The sequence below is a fragment of the Ailuropoda melanoleuca genome, unplaced genomic scaffold (genome assembly GCF_002007445.2).
Source record: "Ailuropoda melanoleuca isolate Jingjing unplaced genomic scaffold, ASM200744v2 unplaced-scaffold9846, whole genome shotgun sequence".
NCBI lineage: Eukaryota > Metazoa > Chordata > Mammalia > Carnivora > Ursidae > Ailuropoda > Ailuropoda melanoleuca.
The window spans coordinates 84,835-97,955 of record NW_023255376.1 but is presented as its reverse complement, the minus strand read 5'-3'; the positions used below and the strand labels follow the sequence as shown (position 1 = coordinate 97,955).

Below are 13,121 nucleotides of genomic sequence, written 5' to 3'. Positions count from 1 at the left end.
GTATCAGGTAGCCATAGTGCCTCTGCAATTAGTCAATAAATAATTGGCCACCTGGTTATGAGTAGGGATTACTGTTATTACATGAGTTTTTTTCTTTAGAATGCTCCACCTGGCTTTCATATGACATGACTTTAAATTTCCGATACTAAGCAGCAAAGTGAAAGTGCAGGGCCTCTAAGTCTTGAGAAATTGACAAATATATAAGTAGAGTTGTGAACAATCCTTGTTTTATTGATCACATCATTATTTCACATTATTGGTATATGTTACATCCAGAATGGAAAACTTTATTGTCGTGTCACTCAAAGAGGCAACACAAGCCCCTGGAGCATATACTTGGTTGTGTTTAATTTAAAAAACAAACCAAAAAAAAAATAATGTTAGCTTCTAGCTATCCCTGAATTTTAAAAAAATGCATTGTAGATGAGGGATATTAAAATAATTTCCTTTGAGTGATTGCATTTCTAATATATTACTGCTGTTAGTTCAAGGGCAGCTTGATTTGTTCATTATAATTTTTATTATAAAATAGTATTATACAGAAAGTTATAGAGAATAATATAGCAAATACCCTTATACCTAGCCAGCCATCTTTTTCAATTCTTAATAGTTTCCGTATTTGCTTGATTAGGAAAATAATAGAGCCTTATCGATACACCTGAAGACTTCCATGTATCCCTTTTACCAATCCCATTTCCCTATCTCCTCTCCAGAGGTAACCACTAACCTGAATTTGCTACTTACCATTCTGATGCATGTTTTTGTATTTTTACTACATATTTATATATTCATAAGCAACATTTAGTTTTATATATTTTAAAACTATATAGATGATATCATACTCTACATATCCTTCTACAACTTGCTTTTTTGACTCAATATACGTAATGTTTTTTAAACCTATTTTAATAATATAAGGAACTATGTAGTATTCCATTGTAGAAATACACTATAATTTATCCATTCTCCTGAAGATATTTTCTTATTTTTGCTGTTACAGACAGATCTGCAACATTGTATGTATCTCCTGTTGTATATGTTCAAGAGTTTCTCTAGGACAGTTTTCCAAACTTTAGGTTGGAATTAGTAGGTCACAACAAGCAATTTTTTTAATGAAACAAAATGGAATAGAATAGAAAATACCAAAGTACATTCTATACAGTAAGGGTGATTACTGTTTCTGGAAGCTTTCGGTTTGGTTTTGTGTGTGTGTGTGCGCAGGCACGCACGTGTATGTGTGTGATATGTATGTGAGGCAGAATGTAAAATGCATTTCTTCCTATAGATCTCAGTAAAAAAAAGTTGGAAAAATACTGCTCTATTGCAGTGATTCTTAAATGTTCGTATGTACCAGAATCACCTGGAAGGCTTGTTAGACACAGATTGCTGGGCTCCACCTTCAGAATTTCTTATTTAGTAGACCTGGAGTAGGGCCTGAGAATTTGCATTTCCATCAAGTTCCCATGACCTGCCGATGCTGCTGGTCTGAGTGACATTTTAAGAATTACTGTTCTAGATTACATTCCTAGGAGTGGAATTACTGTGATATAGGGTATGTATATATTCAACTCCATGAGCAGGGTTTCAGAAATCTCTTTCATATCCTTGCCAAGACTCTTTGGAATTGGACTTTTTATTTTTGCCAGTATAAAATGTTTGAAGGTATCTCATTGATTTAATTTGCATGTTTCTGATTTGCAATGAAGTTATGCTTATAATCATACATTTGTTAGCTTTTCAGTAATCTTGTGTGTTTTGCCCGTTCCATTTCTTTGCCCATTTTTTGATTATTTAGTTTGTTATATTATTTACAGAAAAAAAAAATTTTAAGTAGGCTCCACGTGACAGCATGGAGCCCAACACGGGCTTGAACTCAGGACCCTGAGATCAAGACCTGAGCTGAGATCGAGTCAGATGCTTAACCAATTGAGCCACCCGGGTGCCCCAAGAAATTATTTTTAAATTCCGGATACAAACATGTGTAGCTTATTTAGCAAATATATTCGTCCAGTGAGTGGCTTATCTTTTAAACATTATTTCTGATGTCCTTTGTTAACCAGAAGTCTTTCATTTTAATGTAATCAAGCCATCAGTATTTTATTTGATTGTTTGTGTGTTTTGAGTCATTTTAAGGAAATCATTCCCTACAAACCAATAAGAAGTACACAAACAACCCAATAAAAATGACCAGAAGATGTGAATAGGCAATTCACAGGGGAGAAAACAGGAATAGCCAATTAACTATGAAATCTTATTAGTGATCAAAGAAATGTGAAATATAACTACAGTGAAAAACTGTTTAATACCCAGGAAGTTGGCATACCTTTAAAGGCCTGACAATGCCAAGTATTGGTGAACATATGGAGTAGTAAGAACTCTAATTTACTGCTGGGTGAATATAAATGAGGACAATCACTTTTATGAACATTGTGGTAATTCCTAGTAAAATAGAAGATGTTCATATACTAAGTCAGCAGTCCCACCCCTAGGTGTCTATCCTAGAGGAGCTCTTACACATGCATTAGGAGATACTATAAAGATACTCACTGTAGCATTGTTTATAAACAACACACTTGTTCATCAGCAGGAGAATGGATAAAGCATGGTATATTCATAAAACAGAATATAGTGTAGAAAATGAATAAAATAGAACTACAGGTATTAACATGCATGAAACTCACAAATAATATTGAATGAAGAAAGCTACTTGGTTTCAGCTCCAACATGTAAAGTGCTTGGAAGTTGTCACTCATGTCTTATAACAAGAAAAACAGCTGAACAAAGGAAAGAGCAATGACTGTTCTTGGACCCTTCAGAGAATTGAAGTCACAGAGTAAACTGCAACCCCAAAATCTGGAGAGACAAGCAGTTACAGAGAATCACAACCCAGATCTTCTCATCTGGAGCAAAAAGCACTGGAGCCATGAACTGGGAGGGACACTTAAGTGGTAACCTTGACAAATTTCTGGAAGCAGAGTGTAGATTGTTTGACAAACTCTAGGGGCCTTGGTCTATGAGGGCCCTCACATTTGCATTACTTTTAACTCCAGGAACCCCACTGTGTTCTCAAGAGGAAGGGCCAAGAAACAATCTCCTGTTCCTGACATGGAGAAGGGAAAAGAAATCATTTTGAAGTATATCAAGAGCTTCTACCTACCAAAGGGATACCCAGCAAGTGAAACAATTTTACCAAAGCCTTCTCTAGCTTGTGAGAAGGAAAATTATCCAACTCCAGATGTCTCCAACTTTTCTGTCTCATCTAAGAAAGAGAGGGAAAAAAGCTGTAAAACACTTGTGAAGGTTACATGCTGGAGACACAGGCACACTAAAAGATTTGAGATTATGAGATTATGGAATTAGGAGATTACAGAATGTTTCCTTTGCCCCGCACTTTACCACCAAATCAATAGGGCATCAATACAATAACTGTGGATTACATCTGGAGACTTGCAAGACTCTGACTCTATTTAAGGAGTTTTTAGGGAAACCCCAAAAAACAGGGGAGAAAAAACAAGGACATTAGAAGAAATTGAAACCTCTGACACCTACAGCTAGAGTAAACACTAAGTACAGCCAACTCCTGGCCAGATTAACATAAAACCTTATACTAATGCCCTGTTTACCTTAGTTCCTCTTAATTTGTACATCCTGTCCAGCTTTCAACAAAAAAATCACAAAGCATGCTAGAAGAAAAACCACACTCTGAAGAGACAAAGCAAGCATCAGAACCAAACTCAGATATACAGGTTTTGGAATTACCAGATATATGGAATTTAAAATAACTATGTTTAATATGCTAAAGAATTTATTAGAGAAAATATACAATATACAAGAACAGATGGTAATGTAAGCAGATAGAGAGAAACTCAGAATCAGAAGGAGATATAGGAAATCAGAAACACTAAAAGAAATGCTTTTGGTACACTCATCAGTAGACTGGGAGTGGCCAAGGAAGGAATCAGTATGCTTGAAGACATGTCAATAAAAACTTCCCAAACTGAAATGCAAAGAGAAAAAGGACTGTACAAAATGGAAAATAATATCCAGGAACTATGGGACAATTTCAAATGCTATAACATACATGCTTTTGGAATACCAGAAGGAAAATAAAGAAAAGGAACAGAAGAAATAGTTGAAGTAGGAATGGCTGAGAATTTTCTAAGATTAATGACGGACACCAGAGCACAGATCCAGAATCTGGGAAGACAATACCAACCAGGATAAATACCCCCAAAATACACCTAAGCATATCATGTTCAAACACAGAAAACTGAGACAAAGAGAAGATCTTGAAAACACCCAGAGAAAACTCTTTTTACCTATAGAGGAACAATAAGAATTACATTGGATTTCTTTTTTTTTTTTTTTAAGATTTTATTTATTTATTTGACAGAGAAACAGCGAGAGAGGGAACACAAGCAGGGGGAGTGGGAGAGGAATAAGCAGGCTCCCAGCAGAGCAGGGAGCCTGACGTAGGGCTCGATCCCAGGACTCTGGGATCACGCCCTGAGCCGAAGGCAGACGCTTAATGACTGAGCCACCCAGGCGCCCCTACATTGGATTTCTCATCAGAAACCATACAAGCAAGAAGAGAGGACTGAAATATTTAAAGTATTGAAAGGAAAAAAACCGCTCACCTAGAAATCTCTATCCAGCAAAACAGTCCTTCAAAACAAAAAATAAAGACTTTGTCAGGCACCCCAAAACTGAGGGAATTTGTCAGCAGTAAATCTGCCTTATGAGAAATATTTATTTTTCAAAAAAAGGTTTTCCAGAGAGAAGGAAAATGATATAGGTCAGAAAACCAGATCTCTATAAAGAAGACCATAGGAGAAAGAATACATGAAGGTAAAATAAAATCTTTTTTTTTCTTATTTTTAACTGATTTAAAAGATAACTGTTCAAAGTAATAATAACAATGTATTAGGCAATTATAGCATATGGGTAAATGAATGTTATAAAACAGGAATGTTATAAGGGATAGGAAGGAGGAATTAGTATGTGGTGTATATAACTGTTGTAAGTTATCTGCATTACCAGTGAAGTGGTATAATGTTGAGAGTAGGCTTAGATTAGTTGTAAATGAATCTTTTAAACTCTAAGGTGACCACTAAAAATTATAAAATGAAGTATAATTAATATGCTGAGGGGGTGAAAATTGAATCATAAAATGAGACCCATTCTCTACAATCTTTTCTACAAAGTAGAAACAGAGGGAACACTTTCTAACTCATTTCTAACTCATTTCTAACTCATTTCTAACACATTCTAACTCACTTAGCTTAATACCAAAACTAGGTAAAATCATTAAATAAAGCAAAACTACAGACTGATATCTCTCATGATCATAGATGCAAAAATCCTAAATTTTAGGAAAATAAAAATATTGGATTAAAATATTTTGATTGAAAAATCAAAACATTAGGAAATCACATCTAACAATGTATCAAAATAATTATATACCATGATAAGGTAGGATTCATTCTAGGTGTCTATGGCTGATTCTGCATTTGAAAATCAATTAATATAATCTACCACATCAACAAACTAAAGAAGAATAATTGTATCTTTATTTTAGTTGATGTAGAAAAGGCATTTGACAAATCTAAAAACCATTCATGACAAAAAAACTCTCATCAAACTAAGAATAGAAGGAAACATCCTCAACTGATAAAGAATATTTACAAAACCCTACAGCTAACATTGTACTTAATGGTGAGCAACTGGGTGCTTTCCCCTTTGATCAGGAATAAGACAAGGATGTACCCCCTCCCTACTTCTTTTCAGTATTTTACTAGAAATGCTAGCTAGTGCAGTAAAATAAGAAAAAGCACACAGATCAAAAAGGGAATTGTCTTTTTTTCACAGATGACATGTATGTCTATGTAGAAAATTCCAAAGAATCAACAACAACGTGAAATAACTACTGGAACTAATAAGTGGAATATAGCAAGTTTGGAGGATACAAGGTTTATATACAAAAGCCAGTTGCTTTTCTGTATACCAAGAAATGAGCAATTGAAATTGAAATTTAAAACCCAGTAATGTTTTATAAAAGCACCATGAAAAAGTGAAATATTTAGGTATAAATCTATGAAAATACATACAGGGTATGTAAAACTAAAACTAAAACTCTGCTGAAAAATTAAAGAAGATGATAAACAAATGTAGAGATATTCTGTGTTCATGGATTGGAAGACCTAATATTGGTAAGATGTCAGTTCTTCCCAAATTGATATGTAGATTCCATGCAATCCCAATAAAATCCTGGCAAGCTATTTTGTGGATATAGACCAACTGATTATAAGTTTATATGGAAAAACAAAAGACCCAGAATATCCAACACAGTACTGAAGATGTACAAAGTTGGAGGACTGATACTACCCAACTTTAAGATTTACTATAATCAAGAAGGGTGGTGTTGGTGGGAAAAAAACATAGATCAATGGAGCAGAATAGAGACTCCAGAAATAGACTCCAGAAATGGAACAGAATAGAGAATCCAGAAATAAGCTCACACAAATATAATGAGCTAGTCTTTGACAGGGAGTGAAGGCAATTCAATGAAGGAAAGATAGTCTCTTCAGGAAATTGTGTTAAAATAAATAACTGGTTATCCACATGCAAAATAGGAATCTAAACACAGATCTTGTGTTCTTTAGAAAAAATTTAACTCAAAATAGATCATAGATCTAAATGTAAAATACAATACTACAACACTTCTAGAAGAAAGTAGAAAATCTAAATGATCTTGTGTTTGGTGATACATTTATAGATACAACACCAAATGCATGATATGTGAAAGAAAAAAATTGAAAAATCAGACTTTGTTAAATTTATAAACTTCTGCTATGTGAAAGACACTTTTAAGAAAATCAAAAGACAAGCCACAGACTAGAAAAAAAAGTTTGTAAAATATGTCTAATAAAGGACTTGTATCCAAAATATACAAAGATCTCCTAAAACTCAACAGTAGTAAAACAAACAACCCAATTAAAAAATGGGCAAAATGTAGGAACAGACACCTCAAAAAGGAAGTTATGTACATGTCAAATAAGCATATGAAAAGGAGCTCATCATCATTTGTCATCAAGGAATTACAAAATAAAACAACAGTGAGATGCCATTACACACCTATTAGAATGGCTAAAATTCACAATAAAACTGATAATACCAAATGCTCTTGAGGATGCTGAGCAACAGGAACTCATTCTATTGCTGTTGCGAATCCAAAATGGTACAACTTCTTTGAAGTCAGTTTGGCACTCTCACAAAGCTAAACATTGTTTTGCCTTGTAATCTAGAAGTTACACTTTCAGTTATTTGCCCAATTTATTTGAAAACTGATATTTATACAAAAACCAGCATGTGAATGTTTATAATAGTTTTACTCATAATTGCCAAAAATTGGAAGCAATCAGGATGTCCTTCAGTAGATGAATGGATACATTCACCTGTGCTGCATCTATACAGTGGAATATAATTCATCAACTAAGAGAAATGATCTGGTAAGCCACAGAAAGACATAGAGGAACTATAAGTATATTAATAAGTGAAAACCAGTATGAAAAGACTACATATTATATAATTCCAATTATATGCTTTCCAGAAAACACAAAAACATAGATACAGTAAATGCTCAATGGTTGCCAGGAGTTCAGGGGGTTGGGAAAGAGGAATAGGTGAAGCAGAGGGGATTTTTAGGGAGTAAACTTATTCTATATGATAATGTAATGGTGGATGCAAGTTACACATTTGTCAAAACCCATAAAACTCTACAGCATAAGGAGTGACCCTTAATGTACACAAATATTAAAAAAAATCATTTGAGAGGTAGGAGAACCCTAGGAAAGAATGCGGACTATGACAAGAGAATCTGTTACAAGTATGTGAAACAACCTCAGTGAAGGTATGGGGGGGTGAAAGGAACTGACTCAAGTATCTTTGGAAATATGTGGAGTCTAGAAGATTAAAAACAGAACTGCACATAATCATTGTACCCTAATTAATAAGGTTGTGTCTCATGGGGGTAGTGGTTAGCAATCCTGATACTGGTACATACGTATAATGAGATGGAACAGTTAAGTAAATGGATGGCAGATGGTGGGAGCCAGGTTTCTCACAGGTGGAATTTACAGATAAGCAAAGGAAAGAAGCTAGAATGATCCATTTAATGGTTTAGAGTTAGAGACATCAGTATGAAATCATGTTTAACTTAACATAGATATAGATGGTTACATATAAAATATTTATAGATATGTACAGACACACAGGTTAGTATAAACAAAATTTTTTTCTTTGTCAGCTGAGAGGACCTAAATGAAGTGATACTTCAGTAGCAACAAGCACATTCAGGACCCAAATCTTAGTTTGTAAGACCATTCTCTAATGAAAGGAACCAAGGGGGCATCTGGGTGGCTCAGTTGGTTAAGTGTCCAACTCTTGATTTTGGCTCAGGTCATGGTCTCAGGGTCGTGAGATTGAGCCCTGCATTGGGCTCTGTGCTGAGCGTGGAGCCTACTTAGGATGCTCTGTCTCCCTCTCCTTCTGCCCCTGCCCCCGGCACTCTCACTCTATATATCAAAAACAAAAACAAACAAAAAAAACCGGAACCAGGCCTCCTTAGAGAAATGACTGATTCTAGTACTGGGGTGGGAAATATACAAGATGAGACTTGAGCATTTTGTAGAGACAGAAAGTAGGAAAGTGCTGAAAATACCAACATAAAAACATTGTTGGGTATATGTCAGAGGAGCACAGGAGCCAACTGAAAGAGTTTCCAGTGACCCAAACTGGAACAATTTGTGCAACAAACTTTGGTAAATTAATATTGGATTATAACCTAAAGTATAGGATAAATAGCTATGACTCCATACTGATAATAAATAAAGTGATTGAGTAAATCAGATAACGGGGGGAAAGAGGCAAATATCCCACAGAAGAATTCTAAATAATTTGTGTAGATGCTCCATCTCAAACTAGGGGACCATAACTTTCCACTTCTTAGTTTTGAGCTCTTGAGTGACTTTCAAACAGTGCAGTATGGAAAGGCAGGAAAAAAGAGTAATATTGCAGTGTAGAAACCTAACAAACACTGCCTCAGCTAGGTAATCAAGGCCAACATCAACAGTCATTAATCGTGTCGATAGCATGCATGCTTGATATGATGTGATCAAAACTGCACTTTCCTCTCTGGTCTTACTTCTCGTAATCCATAACCCCAATCTAACCATGAGAAAAACAACAACAAAAATTCTAATGGTGGGTCATCCTACAAAATACCTGACCAGTACTCCTCAAAACTGTCAAGATTTTTTAAAAACATGAGAAACGGCCACAACCAAAGAAGAGACTGAAGACACAGGAAAACTAAATGTACTGTGGTATCCTGGATGGAATCCTGGAACAGAAAATGGACATTAGGGAAAAACTAAGGAAATCTAAATAAACTATGGACTTTGGTTAATAATAAGGTATCAATATTCATTCATTCGTTTTAACAAATGCACCATAATAACATAAGATGTTAATAATAGTGGAAACTGGGTGTGGAGTATACAGGAACTCTTCTCAGTTTTTCTGTAAATCTGAAACTATTCTAAAAAATAGTCTCCTTTTTAAACATTTAAAACAGATACCTGCAGAAGAGTGCATACAATGTAATACTATTTATATGAAGTTCAAAATATACAAAATAATACTGTATATTGCAGAAGGATGCCAGGAAGTTTCATCTTGTATTATCACTTGGAATATCTGTTTTTCTGTTTCACAGAAATGTTTATCTTCTTTTTGAGCCTAGCTGTATCTTTGTGCATACTTATATATATATGAATATATTCGTGTGTTGTTGATACATACATACATATATACCCATGTATATGGGTGTGTGTGTGTGTGTGTGTGTGTGTGTGTGTGTGTGTGTTTGGAGCAGAGAAGATAAATCCAAGCAAGAAGTGACCAAGCCACCTTGACCAGAAGTCTTCTTGATTTTTTAAAAGTGTTCATGTCAAAGGGAACAATTTTAGTATGGATCTTTCCTACTTGGTGAGAAACTTGCCATATATTCCACATACTTCTTCCTATAGTTATTTAATTTGACAATGTTTTTATGTTAAGTATTTCAGAGCCAAAAGTCTAGATCACCTGAATTTACTTAAGTGAATCACAGGTCAGTTAATCTGTGCCTTTGCCTTTAAGATACAAGTATAGTTAAATGCTAAATATGTGAATATCTAGCTTCTAAAGTCTTTGAGACATAGTCTCTTGCTTTTTAGAGTGTTTAATATATTTATTCGTGTTTCAGTGGTTAGCATATTTAAGAGGGCTCTGTTTTCTGGCTCTTTGCTTGTGCTGCTTCTATCTGAATTCTTAAGTTCCATTAAACTATAAAGGATATAATTTATTCCAGCTAACATATAGAGATTTTTTTCTCCATCTTTTTTTTTATAGTAGTAAAACACGTAACTTGAGATCAACCCTCTTAACAAAATCTTAAGTATGCATTACAGTATTGTTAACTATAGGCACAAGGTTGTATAGCAGATCTCTAGAACTTTTTCATCCTGCATGACTGAACTTTATAAACGTTGAACAGCAACTTCCCATTTCCCTCTCCCCTCAGTCCCTGACAACCACCGTTCTTTTTGCTTTAATGAGTTTGCCTACTGTAGTTACCACATATAAATGAAATCATGTAGTATTTGTCCTTCTGTGACTGGCTTATTTCACTTAGCATAGTGTGCTCAAGATTCACCCATGTTGTAGCATATGACCAGATTTCCTTCTTTTTTCTGGCTGAATAATATTCCACTGTATGTGTGTATACCACATCTCCTTCATCCATTCATCCGTGATGGATGTTTCTACCTCTTGGCTATTGTGAACAGTGTGGCAACAAATGTATGTGTTCAGATATATCTTTGATATTCTGATTTTAATTCTTTTGGGTAAGTATCTGGAAGTGGGATTGCTGGACCATATAGTAGTTCTATTTTTAATTTTTTGCAGGACCTCTTTACTGTTCTCCATAGTTGCTGTACCATTTTACATTCTGCCAACAATGTGCAAGAATTCCAATTTGTCTACATCCTTATCAACTTATTTCCTACACATGTTCTTTGGAAAAATGTCTATTTAGGTCTTTTGCCCACTTATAAAAATTGGCTTATTTGTCTTTTTGCTGTTGGGTTGTAAGAGTTCCTTATATATTTTGGATATTAACCTCTAATAAGATATATGGTTTCTAAATATTTTCTGCCATTCTGTAGGTTGCCTTTTCACTTTGCTGATTGTTTCCTTTGCTGTGTTTCAGTTGATATAGTCCCACTTTATTTTTGCTTTTGCTGCCTGTGCTTCTGATGTAATATTCAAGAAATCATTGCCAAGGCAGTGTCATGAAGCTTTTCCCTTATGTTTTCTTCTGGGGGTTTTAGACTTTCAGGTATTATGTAACTTTAATACATTTTGAGTTGATTTTTGTGTGTGACATAAAATATGAGTCCAGTTTTATTATTTTGCATGTGGATATCAACTTTTCCCAACACCATTTGTTGAAGGAACTATTTTTCCCCATTGTGTTTCTTGCCCCTCTATTGATCAGTTGACCGTATATGTGTGAGTTTATTTCAGGGTTCTATTCTGTTGGTCTATATAACTGTCTTTATGGTAGTTTACTGTTTTGATTACTATAGATTTGTAATATGTTTTGAAATTAAGAAGTGTGAGCTCTCCAGTTTTGTTATTTTTCAAGATTTCTTTGGCTATTTGGGGTCTCTTGTTCCGTATGAATTTTAGGATTGATTTTTTTCTATCCCTATAAAAAATACTATTGGGATTTTGATAGGAATTGAATTAAATCTGTAGATCACTTTAGGTAGTGTATAAATTTTAGCAGTATTGTCTTCCAGTCCATGAATATGGGACAATTTTGCATTTATTTGTGTCTTTAATTTCTTTGAGCAATGTTTTGTGGTCTTCAGTGTACAAGTCCTTAACTTCCTTGGTTAAGTTTTTTTTTAAATTGAAGTATGATGACATATGAAAAGCTGTACATATGTTTTTTGGTGGTTTTTTAGTATCAATTTTTTAAAAGATTTTATTTATTTATTTGAGAGAGAGAGACAGAGATAGCAACAGAGAGCAAGAGTGGGGAGGAAAGGGAGAAGCAGGCTCCCTGCTGAGAAGGGAGCCCAATGTGGGGCTTGATTCCAGACCCTGGGATCATGACCTGAGCCAAAGGCAGACACTTAACCAGCTGAGCCACCCAGGTGCCCCAGTTTTTTATTTACATTATAGTTAGTTAACATATAGTGAAATGTTGGTTTCAAGAATAGAATTTAGTGATTCATCACTTACATATAACACTCAGTAAAGCTGTATATATTTAATGTATGCAGCTTGATGAGTTTGAGAATAAGTGTACACCATTAAACCATCACCATGTACAGTGCCCTAAACTTAACCATTATCTCTAGAAATTTCCTCCCTCCTTTTTCGTTTTGATAATAGCACTTAACATAAGATCTACTCTCTGAATAAATTTTAAGTATCTAATACAGTATTGAAAACTGTATGCACTATGCTGTACAGTAGATGTATAGAACGTATTCATCTTGCATAAGTGAAACTGTGTGCACTTTGATGAACATCTCCCCAGTTACCCCTCCTCCCAGCCTCCTGGTAAACATGATTCTACTCTGCCTTTATGAGTTTGACTGTGTTAGATGCCTGATATAAATTCCCTTTTAGTATTCTACAAATAGTATTTGTTCTTCTGTGTTTGGTTTATTTCACTTAGCATAGTATCTTCCAAGTTTTTGTTGTAGCAAATGACAGGATTTTCTTCTTTTTTAAGGCCAAATAATATTCCATTGTATTTACACACATTATCCATCCGTCAGTGGACATTTAGGTTGTTTCCATGTCTTTGCTATTGTAGATAATGCTGCAGTGAACAAGGGAATACATATATTTCTTCCACATCCCAATTCCAGTTCTTCTAGATATATACCCAGAAGTGGGATTGCTGGATTGTATTTTAGTTCTATTTTTAATTTTTTGGGGGAAACTCCGTACTGTTTTCCATAGTGATTGCACCCATTTACATTCCCACCAAGAGC

At 34.7% G+C, this 13,121-nt stretch overlaps 1 protein-coding gene across 3 annotated transcripts in view; it reads left to right on the top strand.

The window, feature by feature from the left end:
- RBM41 (RNA binding motif protein 41) overlaps positions 1 to 13,121 on the top strand; it is a 55,109-nt gene that overhangs the window by 35,248 nt on the left and 6,740 nt on the right. The gene's annotated exons all lie outside the window — the stretch shown is intronic.